General features: G+C 44.5%; 3 pseudogenes; 2 read left to right on the top strand and 1 right to left on the bottom strand.

Annotated features, from left to right (window-relative positions):
• LOC136489940 (uncharacterized) overlaps positions 1 to 12,947 on the top strand; it is a 34,034-nt pseudogene extending 21,087 nt beyond the window's left edge.
• Positions 5,967 to 7,522, top strand: LOC136487171 (uncharacterized; annotated as a pseudogene).
• Positions 7,684 to 8,964, bottom strand: LOC136487167 (protein ALP1-like; annotated as a pseudogene).
• Positions 12,948 to 21,979: the final 9,032 nt, after the last annotated feature.

The following is a 21,979-nucleotide window of genomic DNA, read 5'->3' as shown; positions in this document are numbered from 1 at the left end:
TGAGCTATACTCTTCTCATATTTTAGGCTTGCTATTTGATCATTAACCAAGGAATGTTCCTTAGTCAATTTCCCAAAAGAGTCATTCACTAAAAACAGTTAAACGGTTAACTTTTCAACATTCATCTTTTCCTCGGTGATGGATGCTTTAAGTGCAAGGTTTTTGTCTCTCTCTTGAGTGATTATATCTCCTTGAATCTCCAAGCATCTATCCCTCTTCTCTAATTTCTTCATTAGTGTTTTTATTTTAGTGTAGACCTTTTTACCAATTTTTTTTATCATAGTAGCTTCAAGTTCTTCTATGTTCTCATCACAACTATCATACTCATCATTAGAAGAATCGGAGGAGTTATGTACCTTCTCCCCCTTAGCCATGAGACAAGTTGGAGTGTAGTAGTCGTTGTCGAAAAGGTTAGAGAAGAGCCTTGGTGATGAAGGTAAGTTGGGGAAGAGCTTTGGTGGTGAAGTTGCGTCAGGGAAGATCATTGTTGGTGAAGAATGATGAATGACGATGTTTGCGGCTCCCTTCTTCTTCTCATCATCACTTGAATCACTTGACTCCCATTCTTCACTGAGATGAGCTTTAGCTCTCTTCTTGCCCTTGTTCTTCTTGTCTTCATCCTGTCATGCTTGTGCTTTTTCTTCTCATTGGGGCAATCCGCTATGAAGTGACCACTTGGGCCACAACCATAGCAAAACCTCTTCTTGCTTCTTCTCTTTCCATCACCATAAGTCTTCTGGTTGCTCTTCTTCTTTATGAACCTTCTAAAAGTTCTAATAATGAGTGCAACCTCTTCATCAGACTCTTCTTCTTCACTTGAGGAATCATCCTTCACTTCTTCTTCTTCCTTCACTAGAGGGTTTGCATTCATGAGCTTGAATGCCTTTAGGGCTGCATTCTTGTTGTATCCCATTGCATTAGGATTTTGATTGTGAGCATTGAGTGCATCTTCGTCTAGACATTCATGATGCTTTAGCTTCGAAAGAACCTCTTGTGGTGTCATGTCATCATAACCGGGCCTTTCCATAATCACGGACGCTAGCATGTTGTTCTTTGCTCTATAAGTTCTCAACATCTTTCTAGCAACCTTGTTGTCATCCCATTCAGGTGCTTCCAAGAGCTCTAATGCGGTTGATCAATGCCATGAGCCTATCAAACATGGATTGTGTAGTCTCATTTGCAAGAACACGAATCTCTCCAATTCACCATGAAGTAACTCAATGTTGCCTTTTCTCACACTCTTGTCTCCCTCAAAAGACACTTTCAAAGTATCCCCAAATTAGCTTTGCACTTCCATTCCATTCACCTTTCTAAACTCATCCGGAGCTAGACTTGACACAAGCAATGCAACGGCTTGTGCATTTTGATGTAGATTGTGCACTTCTTCAGGAGTAATCTCTTTATCTTCATCTGTAGGAATATCACACCAACCTCCACAACTTCCCAAAGTCTTGCGACAATAAGATGCATCTTCATCTTGTAGGACCAATTGATGTATCTTGTTCCATCAAAGTGAGGTGGCTTGCCAATGTTGACGGACGGAGCGTGTAGAGATGAACCTTTGATAAGTTGCCCATAGTCAAACTCATGTTTGAGTATATTCCTTTTTCATGACCATTCTCACCGGCTCCAACATCACTACCCGTGTCTTTGTTTGCATCATTCTTGCTACTAGTTGGATCATTCTTGCCACTTATTGCATCATCAACTTTCTTGCTCAACTCTTCCTTCAACTTGTTCATCTCATCTTGCATCTTCTTCATTTCATCTTTGAAAAGCTTTGCTTGTTCTGCCATCAACTCTTTTGCAATTGACTTGGCCCTCTCGGTGGCTTCGGCTTGCATCTTGTCAGTCTTCGACATTGTTTCTTCTAACATGGTGAGGTGCTAGAGAAGACCTTGCTCTGATACCAATTGAAAGGATCTAAACAATGCCTAGATGGGGGTGAATAGGCGTATCTAAAAAATTCTACACAAAACTCAAAGTCACTTGTCAGCAACCGTCGGAAGTCTCGATAGTTTGGGTCGGAACTCCCGACGTTGTCAGCAGTTCTGACACAAACTGTCGGCAATCCCGACGCCTACATGAAAGGAACTACAGGTGCTTAAATGAACTTTGTGATGCCAATAACTTACAACCCTCACTTCCTAGAGGTAAGAAGATGATGTTAGACCACTTCCTTGATGTAGAGACACCTCCAAATCATAGATCAATCTCCAAGTACCTAAGAGAGGGGTTGAGAGAAAGAGACAAATACATACAAGTAATAACAAGCAAAGTACTCCAACAACAAGAGACACAAGAGACACAAAGATTTATCCCGAGGTTTGGCAACCCCACTAAGGAGCTCCTACGTCCTCATTGTTGAGGTGACCACAAAGGTCGGAGTCTCTTCCACCTCCTTTCCTCTCTCTAAGTAACCACAAAGGTCACTTGAGCTTTCCACTAAGAAATCAAGGGCGATACAAACTTCCCAAGGCTCTTCCACAAGATGGAAGCTCTTGGGCGATGCCTAGCCGGCTAGGGTTCCAAGAACCCAAGAGCAATAGACGCAAAAACAACAGGCTTGATGAAGAAATCAAGTGCTCAAGCCTGCCAAGTGAGTTACTCACTCAATCCACTCTCCTACCACTCAAATTCTTGGAAGAATCGATGCTAGGAGCAAAGGGGAGAGGAGAGGAGTGCCTTGAATGCTTGGGAGGTGTTTTGGACGAAAGTTGGTGAGTCATGAATGAGTCCGTAATGGTTGGAAGTGAAGAGAGGGGTATTTATACTTCAAGTGAAAAGCATCCCCTCAGATCTATGTCGGGAGTACCGACGCAGATCCCGGGACTTCCGACATTATCTAGAAATACTATTCAAAGAAGGGTTGAGGACACCGTGGGCACGATACTGTCGGAACTCCCGACGTACGTCGGGACTTCCGACGAGGGGCTCAGTCAAATGGACAGCAGGCAGAGGGTCAGGACTCCCGACACTATGTCGGGACTTCCGACCATCGGGACTTCCGACGCTACCCAACAAGAAAAAATATTCTAAGTGTTCGTGCAGTGCTAGGATGACTCTTTTTAGGTTAGATTTCTATGCTGGAGCACCTTATCTTCCTCAGACCGACTACTTTGCATCCCTCTTTGTAGTACGGCATTCCTAACTCAAAAGTAAAAATAATAAACTTGAAGCTCCGCTTTGAGTTGGAATCGTGTTTCAACTTCATGAATTGAGGGTTACCATTTCATCTTTATCAACTCTTTGAATTCTTCATTGGACTAAACGGCTGCAACTTATCTCAATAAGATCACATTAGTCCCTAATTTGGATGTCATTAATACACTAAAATCCACATAGGGGGCAAATGCACTTTCACTTCTCAAGTCAAGCCGACGTCATGGTTGTGATAGACGCAGGGCGCAGACCGACAGCGTGGTTGTGGTAGACGCAGGGCGCAGAAAGGCGGTGTGGTTGTGGTAGACGCAGGGCGCAGAGAGGGGCATGCGATTTATGTTTTCTTTTGATCGGGGCAAAATCATCCTGATTGACAGCGTTTTTACATCAGGAATCTTATACTATTTATAAATTATCATAACCACTTTTATATATTCTATCTGTCTTGCACATTTGCATCAGGAACAATTTCCTATTCTTTATTTTTTTCCACCCTCCCACTTGTCCTTTAGCGTTGCTCCTTATCATATCGCAAGGGAGGGGAGGGAAGGGCGACCCAAAAAAAAAAGGTCGCACCAAAAAATTATCTTACTTTTGTTCCTTTTAGTTGTAGGAGATGAAGCGGCTAACCACGGCCTCATTTGTGACTTTCATCATTTCTTCCTTCCCCACATAGCAAATAAGGCAATTGCTCATAAATTGATCGTTGATGTGGTTGCATAAATTTGTTTCACGATCTTCATGCCTAAGAAAATCCTCTGAACTGTAACAATAGCAACTGACAATACTAATACATGCTTCATGAGTCGATAAACCATTGGACAATGATCATGTTCTAGTCTCTACCATTCTCTGAGAAAAAAACATTATGCTCTCTCACTGTATTCAAAGCAACTTCCAAACTCATCAAACCATTCTGGAACAACCCTCAACGTGCTGAGGTTGGCATCTGGCAAGGCCATTTTTCCATGTACTTCCTTCTCTTCGTCTCTCTAAGATTAAGATGGTAGTCATCTATATGTTTCCACAACCCTGGATTATATTTAATCTCCTCTTCCCAGCTGATATCACATCACCAAAGACGAATTGCGGGCATGGTTGGCACTATCAGGCTCTGCTGCTTTTCTTTTGAAAAAAACTTTCAAACAATTTACCCGCCATTAGTAGACAATAGCAATGCTAAGTAAATATCTAAAACAAGACAAATCTTTGCACACGGCATGCTGTTGTAATAATAAATTATCTGAGAAAGAAATAGATGCAAAAATCTACAATATATAACTATACTGTAATACTTAGTCGTTACCGAGTAGTACTCACGTACCTTGGCTTGAAGTTGAAGGCTTGAGTCCTTGATGAGTGATGTTGTGGACGCAGGATGCAGCTCTGAGGTGTCTGTTCTCCGCACTTGAGCTGTACAGCAGCGTTGCAATGCAAATGCAGGTTCACAGCGATGCGCCATCATATCGACCAGCCCCAGCCCCAGCCCCCAGCCTGTACTCCGGCTCGTAGGTAGCTGCGGTCTGCGGACAGACCGTCGACCGTAGACGTGCTCCGAGAGTTCAAGTTCTGTTTGTCTAGTTTCCTTTTACCGACTACAACAAGGAAAGTGATTCGGATAGTATGGATATATAGAGGAGGAAAGATAGGAGGAAAGGGTCTGGCGCCTATATCTGGCTACCGGTGCGACCTTTAGGGCATGTTTGGTTCTATCGCTAGCGTTGGCTCCACCTTGCCCAGCAAGGACTAGGACGAGACGAAGAGTTTGGTTGTTGGGCTAGCTGTTTTTGAATTCCGTGCAAGCAAGCTATTTCCTTGCTTTTGCTAGAGAGGAGTTTTTAGCTCGCCTCGGTTGCCAAGGCCAGGCTCGCTCAAGCAAGCTAGGCTAGGCAAATCTAGCCAAGAACCACACGTGCACTTAGTCATGCCAGACTCTTTGACACAGCTTAGTCACGTCAGACTGTATGACGCGACTCAAGCCTGATGCTAGTGCTAGTGCTCCTCTAATCAGGTCAATGCATAGAGCCACGTCATGTGCTTTGGCGTGATTAAGGTCCCGTTTGGTTACCAGGGTTTTTCAGAATCCAAATTAAAAAAAAAATCCTAGAAACCTAGAATCCTATCCAAACGAGCTAGATTTTGTTGGATTTTAGCCCCTGTTTGGCTACCATGGCTCACGAGATTCTAAGAATCCGGGTAAAAAAAAATCTCAGAATCCTAGAATCATGTCCAAATAGCCTTTGATTCTACAGTATTATAAAACACATGCACAAAATTCAAGAAATATCAGAGATTATTTTTATGCAGAATTCGAATTTTTTGAGTTCCATTCAAACCATAGTTATTTGAACCGGATCAGACTGGCGGTTCAACCGGTAAAATACCGAACCAGAGCCTCGGCCGGTCTGGTCCAGCTTAGAAGACCAGTAAGCAATCTAACCGTATAAAACCGGTGCCAACGGTGTTTCATAGAAACCGGTATAAGATCTCCACTATTGAGGCCCCGTTTGGATTGGAGGAAAGTCACAGGAATTTTGGAGGAAAGGAAAACGAGAGATGCTGTTTGGAATAAAGGAAGCTTCCCTACCGTTCCAGAGGAAAGGAAACTGCTTGCACACAAAACGCAGGAACGAGAAAATCCACTCCGACCCAAGGGAACGGAGGGAACGCTGCGCTTGCTCTCTCGACTCTCCCGCCACGGGCTTTCTTTCCTCCCGCCATTGCCTTTCTCCCTCCCGCCATGGCCTAATCCCTAGCCACATGAGAGCACCGCGGACGCGCTCGTCGCCCTCCACCTCGGATAGATGACGAATCCACGACTTCAAAGTGCATCTGGGGACAAAAACCAACTCCACCCCTTCCGTCTGCAGCACCAGAACACGGTCTTGGCGTTCCCCAATCTAGAGGGGATGGCGAGATCTCACAAGAAAAAGGTAATCAATTTGATAACTAGCCCTTGCTGGAATTTCTTCCGTGCTTTGTTACAGATTGGTTGGGATCTCATTCATAGGTAGAGTCCTAGATTAGATCCGAAAATACTAATTTATTTTATTTTCCCCCTAATTCGAGATTGTAGAGCATCTGCTAGTTTGGTAATTCCAATGCATGGTTAAACTCATGAAGTTTGTTTATCATAAAACAAATTGCCTTTCCTCCTTTGCATTTTGTAGTCCGTGGCATTCATCTTTCCCAATATTATTTGAAACTGAAAATTTGTGTATCTGAAATTATGTTAGGCACCACAAGAACTGTTAGTAGAGCAAACTGGAACCATCAGAGGATTCTTTATCTTATTGAACTTTTAAAACAACACGATGTACCAAGATTTCGGACAAACAGCATGGAGCAAGGATGCATGGACTAGTATGGTTGGTCAGTTCAATTCAAGATTTTCTTTAGCATTCACCGTTGCTCAAGTAAAACAAAAGGAGCAAGATTTGAAGGAGTTTCGAGTTGTAAAGGAATTGCAAGAAGAAAGTGGTTTGGCTGGGATTCTAGTAGAATGATGGTGACTGCACCTGAAAGTGTATGGAGGGGGTTAGAGGAACGTCGAAACAAAGACACTCTTCTTCGATGGCGAGATAAATCATTTCCATAGTTTGATGATCTGTTTGCTTTATATGATGGTGAGTTTCAGTTCATGGATCTAACTGCCTATATTTTCATTAAACATTGTTGCACCTATACTTAAAAATTTTCTGTACATATTTGTACAGGTCGTTATGCTGAAGGAAGGAGTTGTCATGGAATGGATCACTATGCGAATAAGAGAAAACAATGATCAGAAGTTCCTGCATCACTTTCACCTCCACGACATGTTCCTGTTACCACATCGCCCTTGCATTTTGATATTGAGGGGCAAAGAGACGATACTAATTGATTTGGCACTGATGAATTTAGTCCTTTCTCAAATATAGTTAATGACTCTACTTTTAGTGCCTCCCCAGAAGGAACCCAGCCACAAGATTCTTAAATCAAGAGACACTTGCCCTAGAACAGTTTTCAGTAACTCAACGTCACACTTCCCGACCATCTAGTTTGACTTCAGAGATGGTTGATGGTAAGCGAGGAAAAAAAACAGAAAACCAGTCATACTGCATTGACTAATGATTTCCAGGAGAGGTACTTAATGCTCAAAAAGGAAGAAATTGAGCGATTTGCAGCCATAGAAGAGAAGAAAATGGAGGATCCATATAGCATCAAGAAGTGTGTCACAGTTCTTGAAGGGTTGCCTGATCTACAAATGGAAGAGATGATAAAGGCAGCAGACATATTCAAAGAAAACCCAGCAAATAGGGAAACTTTTCTTTTATTTTCTCGTGATGAAACAATGCTGGGATGGTTGCGCAAACAAATTTAGCTTCGAAATCAAATTCACATGTGCACAGGTAAGCTACATGGTTCTTTTGTAAGTAGAAATGGCTAGCATAACTAGCACGTCTTTTGTATAGTGTCGAATTGATACTAACATGCCTTTTGTAAGGTAGTACACACTAAGTTACATTAAATATTTGAACTTCTCTATCGCTGACTTGTTCTTCTTGAAATGTAATCGTTCCACATCCTCATTGCTATTTCATCTCTCATATCATTCCCAGCTTGCGCAAATTGTTAAATGCTGGCACATCATTACTATATTCGTCGTCGCCTTCTAGTACATCTTGCATGTTACTTTGATTGATATCTTCGTTGGCACCATGCGCCAATGACATATCTCCATTGTATAGCCGTATAAAATTATGAGTTACACAACAAGCTACAGAGATATCAACTTGTGTGTCAATATCATATAATGATGCAGCCTTCAGTATGTTGGTACCTCATCTTCAATATACCAATGATTCTCTCTATATGATTTCGGAGTTGAGCATGTCGTAGATTGAATAATTCCTTGTGATTTTGTGGTTTTTGTCCAGCCCTTCCTGTTCTTGTAGATGGTATCTAGTTCCACAATATGGAGCAAGAAATTCTGGTGTGTTAGCATAGCCTGCATCTACTAGATAGAATTTACCCGGGAGGGACACTAAATCCATAGTTAAGTGCATCTTGGAGAACTTTTGCATCAGAAGCAGACCCCTCCCAACCAGCATGCACATGCACAAACTTTAGATCAAAGTCACATGCGACCATCATGTTTGTGATAGACCTTGTTTTCTATTTCTAATATGGCTCTTGTTGTTCGAGAGGAATAGTGATAGGAATGTGAGTGCCATCAATAGCACCAATACAATTCTGCATGTATTTGTATGCTTATTAGTACTAAAACCACAAATAAAATTTATTTTGCCTTGATATACTAATAAAAAATACATTACCTGGAAGTATGGAGCAAATTTAGGTTGCCTTAAGAATCCGATGCGGGTGCAGAGAAGGTAGCCGTATGTAGTTGCATGTGAGTGATGTAAGTGCGTTGAGCACTGATGTGAAGTGCCGGCTAATTGTTTCTCCACTATGTTGAAAAATATCTTGCAATGTTCGATTGGCAACATTTTTTTATATGGCATAAAGGAATATGCCTAACTGCTCTTCCACAGATACATACCTTGAATCAACGAGAATGTTATTTTCACGCAATCTTTGAACAAGAGCTTGAAAAATATCTCTTTCCATATGGAACCGCCTTCTGCATAGGGCCTCATGCCCTGTTAGAGTTTCATGAATAAATGTGGCTCCATTTCGGATAGATGTGTGTATTGCTTTCTTCTCAGATGATTGGGATGAGGTTCCTTCTGCTAGTGTTGGGTGGATGAGGAAAATGAATTCATCTTCATTTTGTGATCGTCAGCGATAATTTGGATCCATAGAAAGAAAAGCACCTCCTATCACTACAAGGGATGAGAGATGTACAGCTATGCAAGTGTAAAGAATGAACACGTACGTGTGCTTGTGTCTACGTCTTGCTAGTCTGGATGGGAGGTGCAACTCTCTACGGTATGCAGCAGCATGCTTATATAGCACCGAGCAGCAAGCAACGGCTAGAATACATGAGCAATTTCTGACCAAGCAACGGCTAGAATACATGAGCAATTCTGACCTGGCAAGCCAATGGCTACCGGCTACAATGCACGAACAACAAGAAACCAATGACTACTAGTGTATGCCAACGGCTACTTTGTTCATTGAAAAATATGAAGATTCAAATTCATTTTCTGCAATCCAAACAGTCCAAATGTTTCATTCCTATGGTTTTTAATCCTGTAGTTTTTCATTTTTTACTTTTTTTATTCCTGCGTTTCCTATCATTCCTCTGTTTTATATTTCTTTGTTCCAAACGGGCCTGAGCCACAACTTCTGTTGTGTTTGAGTAGCGTTCCTCGTTATATTTCAACCGGATTAAACCGGCGGTTCACAGACACGAAATCCAATAAAAGTTTTTTATTGAGAATATAAAAATCCGCAGGTAACCAACGGGACCTTAGCTACATGTCATATTATATTATTATATAGAATATTAGTTTTCTTTTCTTTTTCTTTCTTTTTTTTTTTTTTTTTGCTAAAAGGTGTTCCCTCTACCGTCACTCCCTTTTCCGTCATCAATCTCTCGCCCGCAACTCGGACCCGAGTTCGGCCCTCCCGCATCCCAGGCCGAGCACGAGTAGGCCTCTCCCTCGCCGAACTCCCTTCCGCGTCCGAGCGGAGGAGGTTGTCTGCGCCCGCTCCCCGCGCCTCCCTCGCCGGAGATCCCGCTCGCGCCGAGGTGGTCGCCTCTCTCGATCCGTCCCGGGCTCCCGGCGTCCCCGTCCCCAGGAGATCGCGAAACCCTTGCCCCCATCTCGCTCTCCACCACCCCCATGCCTCCCCACCGCCGAAGCCGCCGCCTCCGCGGTCAAGAGCCTGGTGAAGAATGCTCCCGCTCGTCGTATGTCCGTTTCCCCTCATCGTGCTCTTCTATTTTGGCAAGATAGATGTATCGAAATTGAATAGTTCCTCTTGTTTATCGGTTGCCTGGATCGAAATCAAATAGTTCCTCTTGTTTATTGTTTATATTAGACAGATTTGTTTATTCGTTGCCTGGATCGAAATCGAATAGTTCCTCTTGTTTATCATTTTGATTAGATAGATTCCTATGTTTCAGTGGGATTTCTGGCCTCTGTCAGCCTCTCTCTCTTTTTCTATCAACTTTCGATAAACACGATGATAATATGTTAGGTGCCGAGAGGACAAGGAGCGTGAGGCTGCACAGACGCAGTCTGAGGCATTAGTTCAGGTGTCGAACTATCCTCGCCTCCTGTGTCATGCATATGGGAGCGCCTGTGGCGTAAGTGGGGACGGCTATTTTATATCAGGCTCGATCGTCAGGGATGTTTCCATACATATCCTGATGTGGGTGGGCCATTTCAGAGCTTGCCGGAAACCTACGGGGCTATTGATCGCTATCTCGAGGACCTCCGGGATCCGAAGATGTAAGTTGTCTCACCTGCGTTACAGATTTGGATTTTCCCCTATTATGCATGCATGCTTGCAGCTGATTATATTAAAAAAAACTATGTAACCACATTCTTCAATGGCGTAGGTCACAGTAGATAATCACAGTTTTTTAAAAAATAAAATAAAAAGAACTATGGCCAAAGTAAGTTAATCTAAGATTGAAAAGTATCAGCATATATTTCTTTGTCTTAGAATTCCTCTTTTGGGACCACTAAAGTTAATATGAGCATTTTGTAACTTTATTTGACAGTTTTGAAATAGTGCAAAAGATCATACTACCGCTTTGCTTTGACAAAGCAAACATAGATGCTATAGTACCAGTGTACCACATACCACTTTGTTCAAATGTTGATTTGTATTATCTGAATTGTAACCCGTACAATTAGTTAACCTTCAGCCAGCTAAAGAACGGTGGTACCATACAACAATGTTTCCTCATGTACTAAACAAAGTGGTTATAGGCAAACAATATGTTCTGTTAACTGATCAAAATAGTGTGAATAGTGTGATGGGAGCACAATTAGTTGGGCCATCTGAAAATTGCAGTGGGATACATTTTTCCCTTAAAAGAAGGTATAATGCACTTGAGAATTTGTAGGCATGTCTGCATATGAACAATCTTGTATCATTTTGCTGTTGCTGTTGTTATTACTACCATGAGCTATGGGAGGTTGGTCCTAGTCAACAACCTTCTTCTTTGCAAACTAGTGAACCTAGTACTTCCCTTTGTCCCAAAAGAATGCAATTCTAGCTTTGTCCCAAGTCGAACCATTTTAAGTCGGACCATTTCAGATAGAAAAGTAGTGATATTTGTCACACCAAGTAAGTACTATTGGATTAATCATGAAACATATTTTCATGGTATATACCTATTTGGTTCATAAATATTGATACTCTTCTCTATAAAGTTGGTCAAACTTAAGAGTTTGACTTAGGACAAAGCTAGAAGCCTAGAATAGCTTATTTTTTGGATGGGGAGGGAGTACATGGTATTGCTTTGTGTTGTCCACTTTTGGGAAAGTGCAATCTACTGATGAGATAGAATGTTCTCATCTAAATTAGGTGTGCGGAGGAAGATAAGGCTATAATACAACGTCTTTACTGGCCTGATGGCACAATCAAGAGGCGTACAAGAGGACCTGTAACTGAGAAATCCGAAATGTGTCAAATGGTTCAAGCTTTAGTGGACAAGTATAATGAGGATCATAATCTTTGGAGGTTTGCTCTCCCTTCTGCCCTCATTGTGTGTCTTGTTACCATTGTTGCGCTGTGTCTTATTGCCTTGTTAATGTAACAATTGCTGATCTGACCCATGCTTATTTCAGGGTCTTGCACACGAACTCAAAGACGTTTTACACTACAACTCAATTTGTGAGAAGCAGAAATGGTACTATCATCTCAATTCACTACAAAGATTAAAGGGGCTGGTCCAAATGAATGTAACCTGGACAATCTTTTCTTTGTGGAAGTGAGTATGCCACAAGCAAAGTTTACAGAACTGCTGGCTAACTGTTTCTGCAGAGTTAATCTGAATGACAATGGTATTATATCCTCTTTATCGTAATTAAGTACTGTTCAAATTCAGTTATTTGGTCGCACTAACTTCAACTTATCTGCCTGTAATTGTAATGTATCTCTGGCTGTTAGCATATGATCTTTAATGTGTTGAACTGTTGTTTGCCCCTGTTCCATGTGTGCCACCTTCGTTGTCCTGGAGCTTTTAATTATTTATAATGTCAAACTGGTTAATGCAGAACAATGGTTGTGTAATGACTTTTTTATTACCTTTAACATTATTGTGTGTTTGTGCTAGGTTGGTTCCTTGCAGGTTAACTTCTCTTTTTTTTTTTTTTTTTGTTAATAAAGGTCAATGCTATGGTTGCAACCAGAGATGGAGATGTTGGTATGAAGCACCCTAGCAGTTCTGTTGGATACACTGCTGGTCACTTGAATGTTGGGTTTGCCATCTGATACTTTGGAAGTGTGAAGAGGGACTATGAGGATGAGGAGGATGATGATAAATATGTATGATGACTTATTTCCTGGGAAGCCTTTCAGTCTTTCAACATTTTGTTGCTTCAGTTCAAATTATCACGTGTTCTCCCCCACTTTTACAGGTGAAAGCTAGGGAAGCTGAGCTAAGGCAGATGTTCAAGGTAATGTCATATCTTGTGCCGTATGGTACCATTTGTACTAAAATATTTTTGTTTCTGGATTGATTCTAGTTCCTGCTTGTGTATTTGTTGTCCTTAGGGCCTTGATAAGCCAGGTGTCTTGAAGAAACTTATCACGCCCCCTCCGTGGGCAACTAAACGAAAAGTGCTGGGGTGAAACATCACAGCCATCACACTTCCTTGTGTCTGAATGTATATGTTCGCAAGCAATAGCCCTTTTAATAATTATGTTATCTACCCAGGAACTCAGCTTGTTAGTTCATGTTGTTAAGACACTGAAGAAGAAAGCATATTTGAGTGGCACTGAGAAACCATTTGAGTCGAGGTTGAGCTATTTGTAGCATGCTACTCGTAATAAATAAGTATCTTCGGAATGCTCTCAGGAGACCTTTAATATTGTATGTTATCTTCCGTTGCATTGACCAACTGTTTTAGGATTAGGAGATGAAATAGCCTATTGTTTGGAGTACATTCAAGGTCAAGAGGATCGAACTGCCTTGAGCGGCTTGTTCTGCGGAGCTGTTGTTGCATCCAAAGTTTCACGCAAGTGGGATCATGCAGGAATTAGCAACTGTCGACCAGACCAGCACCGTGGTGCACCATTGTAACTCTGTAGTGGTCTAGTGGTGCACCTCTGTGGCTCTGTAGCTGTTTGGTTGGCTGGGCCATGGTGTCCTGTCAGGGTGGCCAGAGCCAGGTTTTTATTTGTGCAAAGAGGCATGAGTTGGCCCTAGTTGTGCAGAGTTCAAGTTTGTTTGGCTGCAGCACACGTCCCAACCATCAACTACCATAGCTATCAATATGAGATCATGTTTGTTTGCCCGGTGGCTCATGCATTGACATTAGAGGCCAAACGCAGCTACCGGAGGGATGCAGGTTTGTTTCACCTTGCTTTAGCTGTAGGGGGTACAGGGAGGCAGTGAAGAGGCGAAAGCTGGTGACGGCCTGAGGGGGAAGTAGATCTAGCGTCGAAGAGCACCAAGTGCTCCAGCCACCAGCAGCTCGGAGAAGGGGAAGAAGCTGCCCGCTCGAAGAAGGCCTTACACACCGGCAAGGCGGAGCAGCAGAGAGGCCCCAACCACGGAGACGGAGGGGACGACCTGCGATGGCGGCAGCCGAGCTCAGGAGAAACGAAAATGGATTTCATGAGACTAGAGACGGTTCTTCGCGCCGTCTGTAGTTCAGGCTAGTCCTAACAGATGATATCGTACTCCAAAATCCAAGACTGTCACGTAGGATACATGGTACTCAATCCATTCCTAAATTGTAAGACGTTTGATTTTTTTTACACCAAGTTTGATCACTCGTCTTATTCAAAAATTTGTGCAAGATATCCCTTCTTTCATCGTGGCTTGGTTTATTAATTAAAGTTCTTCCAGAATGACTTAAATTTGACTATGTTTGCACATTTTTTTGAATAAGACGAGTGGTCAAATTTGGAGTAAAAAAAGTCAAACGTCTTACAATTTGTGATGGAGGGAGTATGATACAGCTACAGTTGGGATCAAATAAACTTCGGTGCTTGTATGACACTGTTATAACTTCTCTAGTGTATATATAGTATCACACACCATTACGGTGTCCAACGAAAAGTGTAAAACCAATACATATATAGCACATTGTTTTTCTCTCTCTCCTCTTTTATTCCTATGCCACATCAACAATTTGTTCTACGTGGCAAAACATTAAATGAGTATAACGCCGTGTACTTAATTCACTGCAGTTGCTGCATGGAAAAGACCTGCACTGCACTTGCTAGATGTAAAAGAATAATAAAAAACCTCACAAAAACAATATATTTTCTTACATAATTTTACTATTTTGTTATCGAGTCAACGCGATAAAATTTATACAGCAACACGTGGTGTATCATCTAGTTCAATGAAAGCTAGACTGAATTTTGTCCATATAACTAGATGCCCATGCAGCACGAGTAGAGATGAGACTAGCGAGCACAACACGGCCCTCTCGTGCTTCATGCCGCTTTGGATGTGGCCTTAGGCATGTGAGGTACTTTGGGTTGTGTCGTATGACAAGATAAGTCTTCGCTTCGGTCCAAGCACGGACCATAGCACGCCAGCTCGTCTTTGTGTCATGCCCACTCAAACACGACCTTCGAAATATCTGTGTTAGTTTTCGTTGTCCGCTCGTGACATAAAAACTATATTTGCTATGTATCATATTCACAAAAAATGATTTTCATAGTCCACTAAAAAATTAGATAAGAAGTAGTATAAAAAATTGTATCTTAGTGTCGTATAGATGTATTTATATGCCATTTTTGCTGGCCAAACCCAAGCCAAAATTCGGACCGGATCATGCACCGAAATCTTAGGCATGGCATGGTCCTTGTGTCATGTGGTTCGTGCTTTGGGCCGTGCCACGGCCCACACTCAGATGGCATGGCCCAAGTTCAGTGATCGCTTGCGGCCCCGCGCCTGGGGAGCGCAGTTTGGTGGCGTGGAGGCGCTGCCTGCAGTGCCGCTCCAGTTAAGGTGAAGATGCAGGTCCCTTCTCGCAATGTCAACGAGGAATTCCCCGTCGGGGGTTACCGCCCCATCCCCGTCCCCGCGGGGGCAAATTTCCACTGTCCCCGTCCCCGTGAAGGCTCATGGGGAGCACTTCTTCCCCATCCCCGTCCCCGCTCGGGGATTTAATCCCCGCGGGGATCCCCATCCCCGCAACACGTGAAGCACGCTCGCCGCCACCGTCGTGGACGCCATCGACGGGCACGCGGCCAGGAGCGGCCACCTCGCCCGCAGATCTGACCACCACGGTCGCAGATTCGTTTGGAGAAGCCGCTGGAGGTGCTCTTCGGCCAGATCCGCCTCCGAGCTCAAGGGAGAGGAGGATCCGCCGCCGTTGGAGGTGCTGCTTGGCCAGATCCGCCGCAGAGCTCGAGGGAGAGGGAGGATCCGCCGCCGGGGTACGTCGCCGCTCGTCAGCACCGCCGCAGAGCTCGAGAGGGAGGATCCGGCCGGGGCGAGGCACTCCACGGAGGCGTGCCGCCCCTCGCGATGCCACCGGTGGGCCACACACCGAGGATCCCCCAGGCCGCCATAGATCCACCCGGCCTCGGGCATGGATCTGCGCTGCCAAGCGCTGTGAGGGCTGCTCCGCCATGATCCGCGCCGGAGGAGGAGAGGATGCCGCTACGGAGGGAGGATGGCGCCGTGAAGGAGGGAGGAGAGGCGTGCAAGAGGGAGGGAGCCGGGAGGAGAGCGCTGGAGGGAGGGAGAGGGCGCGCAAGAGGGAGGGAGGGAGTGACCGGATGGGGAGTGACCGGGAGGAGAGGACGCGTTAGGTTGGATGGCGCGTTTATACCTCCGCGCTTATTGGGCCTTTACATGGGCCGGCTTCACTGCTTCGCGGGCGGGTTGGTGAGGATCGGGGTCGGGGACCAGCCCAGCAACCATCCCCGTCCCCGTCATCCTGACAGGGACAGCATTCCTACCATATCCTTCTCCATGGGGATTAATTCTCCTCCATCCTCGTCCCTAATGGAAGAATTCACCACGAGGAATCAGGGATCGGGTCCCCATTGACATCTTTAGTCCCTTCCCCCTGCATGATCTCGACGCCTACTGCATGCTACACAACTTCTGCGGGGGGCTTGATCACCCCACACTGAATGCAGTACGTACGAACGCGGTGACAAAGGGGCAACGTCATTCGCGATTCATCACGACAGCACTGTTCTGACCCTGCCTGAGTCCACAGAGGTAATCGTTGTGCTGTTTTGCTACTCGAGCGTGCCCATATTAAAGTACTACTCCATCCTTCTGGCCATACTACTGACTACTAGTGCTCGGCCGTGCCGTTGCCTCTTCGACCTTCACCCAGGATCAAGCCGTGGTGCTATGAAAGCTCTAGTTTGGTTTTGGTGAATTGATGAAACCCTAAGTGCTAACCTAGTTTATCAAGTGATCATGAGATAGGTAGCACACTCCAAGTGGTGAAGCAATAAAGATCATAACATGATGATGGTGAGGCCATGGTGATGATCAAGTGCTTGGACTTGAAAAGAAGAAAGAGAAAACACAAAAACTCAAGGCAAAGGTATAAATTGTAGGAGCTATTTTGTTTTGGTGATCAGACACTTAGAGAGTGTGATCACACATTTGTGCGGTTATCAAAGTGCCACTAGATGCTCTAACTCATTGCATATGCATTTAGGATCTAGTGGAATGCTAACACCCTTAAAAATGTTTATGAAAATATGCTAAAACATGTGCACAGGTGATATACTTGGTGGTTGGCACTTTTGAGCAAGGTGAAGAAAATAGAGGTGAAAAGGAGTTAGTCACGCTGGTCACAAAGTGACCGGACGCTGGTCTCAGAGGGACCGTGTAAGGTCGAGATGGCGACTAGAGGGGGGGTGAATAGTCATTTCTAAAACTTAATCACGTCGGCTAACCAAAACAAATGCTGAATTAAAACATCGGTCTAGCCAAGACTACACCCCTCTATTTAAGTTCTCTAGCACCTTGTAAAGATCCTAATTAATAAACAAAGGTGCCGGGCTAACTAGAACTCACTTATCCATTCTAGGAGCAAGGTCACACAAACCTATACCACTAGTACTTTAAGCAATGAGGGAGCTCCTACACATGCTAGTAAGCAAAAGCACAAAGCCAACTAAGCTCACTAGCAATGCTCGATAACAAGGCAACCAATGCCAAATTAGAGAGTGCAAATACTTAGCTACACACAAACTAAGCAATGTGACTAACAAGGTTACACAAACCAAATTAGCCACGCAAGGGAGCTACTTCTATAGTACACAAGCACGAACGTAACTAGCGAGCTACACAAGCTAACTAAATACAAGAGCAACTACACAAGCACAATGTTATGAAAGTAATTACAAGCTTGTTAAGAGGATGCAAACCAACGGGAAGAACAAGGTTGACACGGTGATTTTTCTCCCGAGGTTCACGTGCTTGCCACACGCTAGTCCCTGTTGTGTCGACCGCTCACTTGGTGGTTTGGCGGCTAATTGGCATCACCCGCCAAGCCCGCACGTCGGGCACCGCAAGAACCTACCCAAAAGTGAGGGTAGCTCAATGACATGCTTACTCGAGTTGCTCTTCGCGGCTTCCCGGGGCGAGCATAATGCCCCTCACAAAGCTCTTCTCCTGGCACCGCACAAGCTTCTTGCGGGCTTCAACGGAGACCACCACCAAGCCGTCTAGGAGGTGGCAACCTCCAAGAGTAACAAGCACCACCGACTTGCAACTCGATCACCTAGTGCCACTTTATGCAACCTCACGATACAATCGCACTAGAATTGCTCTCTCACACAATCGGATGATCACTATCAAGCATATGATGTGACTCCTCAGCACTACCACACAAGCCACCAAGGCTCTAGTGTGCTCAGCTACTGCCCAAGGCTGAGACCCCTTCTATTTATAGCCCCATGGGCTAAACTAGCCGTTACCCCTTCACTGGCAAAATTCAGGATGACCGGACACTCCAGTCAGATCGACCGGACGCTGGACCTTAGTGTCCAGTCGTGCGATGCACGCCACGTGTCCCCTGCTTCAAATATGTACGCCCGATCTTAACGGTCATCTGTTGACCGGATGCTGCAGCTAACATTGACCGACGTTAGGACCCTCAGCGTCCTGTCGTTTCTAGTAAGGTACCAGACATGACCGGACGCTCCGATCGGTCATGATCGGACGCAGCACCGCGTCCGTCCTTCTCCAACTTCTGCATCAACGTATGTTAGCCTGACCGGACGCACACAGCCAGTGTCCGGTCACTTTTCACGCCAGCGTCCGGTCGAAGACCAACGCCAACACGCTGTCTGCCACCACTGACGGCGACGCTAGAACCCAGCGTCCGGTCACTGTGTGACCAATTCTGGTCCACTCCGTGGGACCTTTCTAATGGAGATGGGGATCTCGATCTTCTGTCAGGTGATGGTAACTATCGTTGTTCAGAGAATGACACACCGATCTGGCTTCAGATCAAAAGATCGAACCCTGCAATCTTAGCACCACCTCCTCTGGTTATCAACCAAGTCACGGACCAGTTGACCTCGCCAAGAAGGCTAATCCCTGCCTGTGCAACGAAGAACACCAAGCAAGACAAGAAAGAACGCAACCAAATTGCAGATGAATGATTATCTCACAAAGTTGGGGTCTCATAAACCGATGAACGACGAAACTATTCTTGACAGAATAATCTAAGCAAACCCGAACCATAATGGAGGACGGCGGCTGTTTATGAGACTCTAGGTCTGCAAGACCCCTGGACGCACCCCAAATGGGCCCAAACACGATACAATCGTCCAACGGACCAAAAGATGGTGTCGCGGCACCCTTGGCAGATTCTGGATGCTGTCTTGTGACCACGATTCCTGTTGTTTCCGAACTAATTTTGCATGAGACCACTTGGATTGGCTTCCTTATCAATTAGTTTTCCCCATCCATATGTGGATCGTTGAAACAGAGTCCGGATGCCTCCTGGGTGACCATTTTAAGGCAAACTGGTCTTATAGGCCGAGGCAGACTCGAATTCTTGTTGGACTGGCCTCCGGCTTGTGTTGGACGTCCTTGCTGGTCATCATCACCTCCACCACTTCCTCTAAGTCCTTCATGACCCTCTCCAATGTTCCTAAGCAAGATAACATTTCATAGGTAGTAGTCTATTCTCAAAAGTATGAAAAGTATCGCTTAAGAAACGAGCTCACCTCTAAATTGAGTTGTCGCTTCGAGCCCGGGTCATTGGACCTTGCATGACGGTTGGAAGATCAGCGGGTACCCTGCTGAAAGAAGTGATGTCCTCATCTCCTCCCCCTCTTGAATTGGAGTCGTCCTCGACTCACGCTCATCTTCTTCTCCTCCTACGAAGTCAAATGGTTTCAAATCTGCAATGTTAAAAGGTGGGACTAACCCCGAACTCGGGTGGCAATTCAGGTTTGTAGCATTATCATTTATTTTCTCATGATCTTATAAGGACCAGCTGCTCTTGGCATTAATTTAGCAATTACACAGCTCAGGAAATCTATCTTTTCTCAAATGTGACCAAACCAAATCACCCGGTTCAAGTTTAATCTCTTTCCTACCTCTATTACCAGCAATTCTATACTTTTCATTCATTCTTTCAATATTTGCTTTAGTTGTTTCGTGCAACTTACGAATAAAATCAGCACGCTCTCTAGCATCACTATGTATTCTCTCAGTGGTAGGTAAAGGCAAAAGATCAATAGGAGCACGGGGGTTAAAACCATACACTACCTGAAAAGGACTTACCTTGGTGGGGAATGTTCCGCCCTATTATATGCAAACTCCACATGCGGCAAACACTCTTCCCACATCTTCAAATTGCGCTTCGATAGGCAGCTCGGTTGGGCAAGGTCGCTCCCGGAATCAAATCGATTTGATGCTCTATCCCTCTCATAGGTGGCAGCCCCAAGGGTATCTCAGTTGGAAAAATGTCCTCATACTCCTGCAAAAGGTTAGTGACAGCAGGAGGTACCGAAGTAACAATATCATCAAGCAAAAACATAGCTCGTTTGCATACCAAAGCATAGCAAATATCATCATCAGAAATTTTAGCAAAGTCACATTTTGTTGCAAGCATAACACCACCCTTCAATTTAATCCCCTCATCCTTAGAAATAGATGTAGACTTATCCTTTTTAGGTGAGAAAATAGAATTAGCAACTTGCTGATTTTCATATTGAACATCATTGAAACTAGCAGCGCGTTCTCTATCAGCTTGTACAATTTGAGCAGGGGTCAAAGGTACCAAAGTAATTTTCTTTTCTTTATGCACAAAAGTGTATTTTACTTCTACCATGGTGTGTAGCATCATTATCATGTTCCCAAGGACGACCCAATAAGAGTGAACAAGCTTGCATAGGTACCACATCACAATCAACAGAATCAACATAAGAACCAATGGAAAATGAAACTCTACAAGTTTGTGTTACCTTTGCTTTACCAGAATCATTTAGCCACTGAATATGGTATGGACGTGGGTGTGGGCGTGTGGTCAAGCCAAGCTTCTTGACCAAATCAGAACTCACCAAATTGTTGCAGCTACCTCCATCAATAATGACACGTGCTCGATGGTCGCTGATGACAAAGAAAATATGGAACAAGTTATGGCGTTGTAGCTTCTCAGGTTGCTGGACTTGTGAGCTGAGCACCCGCTTGTACAATGATGCTCCTATAGGACGCCGTGGCCTCGTCACCAAGGACTTTCGCCGTTGTCCTCATCTACATCTTGGTCCTTCTTCATCCTCAATGTCAGAGGTGCTGATGTAACCATCTTCTAGAGCAATATATGCCCGTTGACTTGGGCAGTCCTTCTGCACATGGCCAATTGCCATGGCAGCGGTGGCACTGAATACCTAGAAGTGCGTCCCATCGATGCAACGGATGAGGAACTCTTGGTAGGCATCTGCAAAGAATTTTTACCTAAATCTGAAGGTCGTACGGGAGGTGCCTTAGGTGTAGCGGAAACTCCAGAGGCTGCTGGTCGCTTGCTCGCTGGTGGAGGTGCCCGAAAAGTGGTTGGCTTGGTCAGCCCTGAAGATGGTGCCGAGCATGGCGTGTATGTGTTGGTGCTGACCTTGCTCTTGCCCTGTTGTTCATGCCCCTACAATTCCTTTTATGCAAGCATAGCAAACTGAAACAACTGGTTGACAGTGTTTAAATTCTTTATAATCAACAATGTCCTGATCTCACGCCTCAACCCAAATAAAAATGATAAATGGCATCTTTGTTTCCCTCCACAACACTACAGCGCATCAATCCCTTTTGGAGCTCACCATAGTAATCTTGTACAGATTTATCTCCTTGTTCTAAACGCATCAATTTCTTACGCAAGTCTCTATGATAAGAAGGAGGAACAAAACGATCACGCATAGCTACCTTAAGTTCTTCCCACGTTACCAGGTAAAGCATTCTGTGCAGCTAGCCCATTCCACCAAATAATAGCAAAATCCTTAAACTCACTAGTAGCTTGTCTAACTCTATGCTGCTCAGGTACAAGGTGGGCACTAAACTTTTGTTCTACCGTCATCTCCCAATCAAGATATCACTCAGCATCATAATGACCCGAAAAGATGGTATTGTGAACTTAATTTTAGCATAAGGGTCATCGGGCACACGGTGATTATTACCTTGACGGTGGTGGTGGTGGACACCACCCATACCTGTCGTGTTGCGGCGAAGACGTTGTCGTAATCTCTC

The sequence above is a fragment of the Miscanthus floridulus genome, chromosome 10, assembly GCF_019320115.1.
Source record: "Miscanthus floridulus cultivar M001 chromosome 10, ASM1932011v1, whole genome shotgun sequence".
In the NCBI taxonomy this organism is placed as follows: domain Eukaryota; kingdom Viridiplantae; phylum Streptophyta; class Magnoliopsida; order Poales; family Poaceae; genus Miscanthus; species Miscanthus floridulus.
Note: the sequence above shows the minus strand (reverse complement) of the source record. Positions and strands in the feature narration are given on the sequence as shown.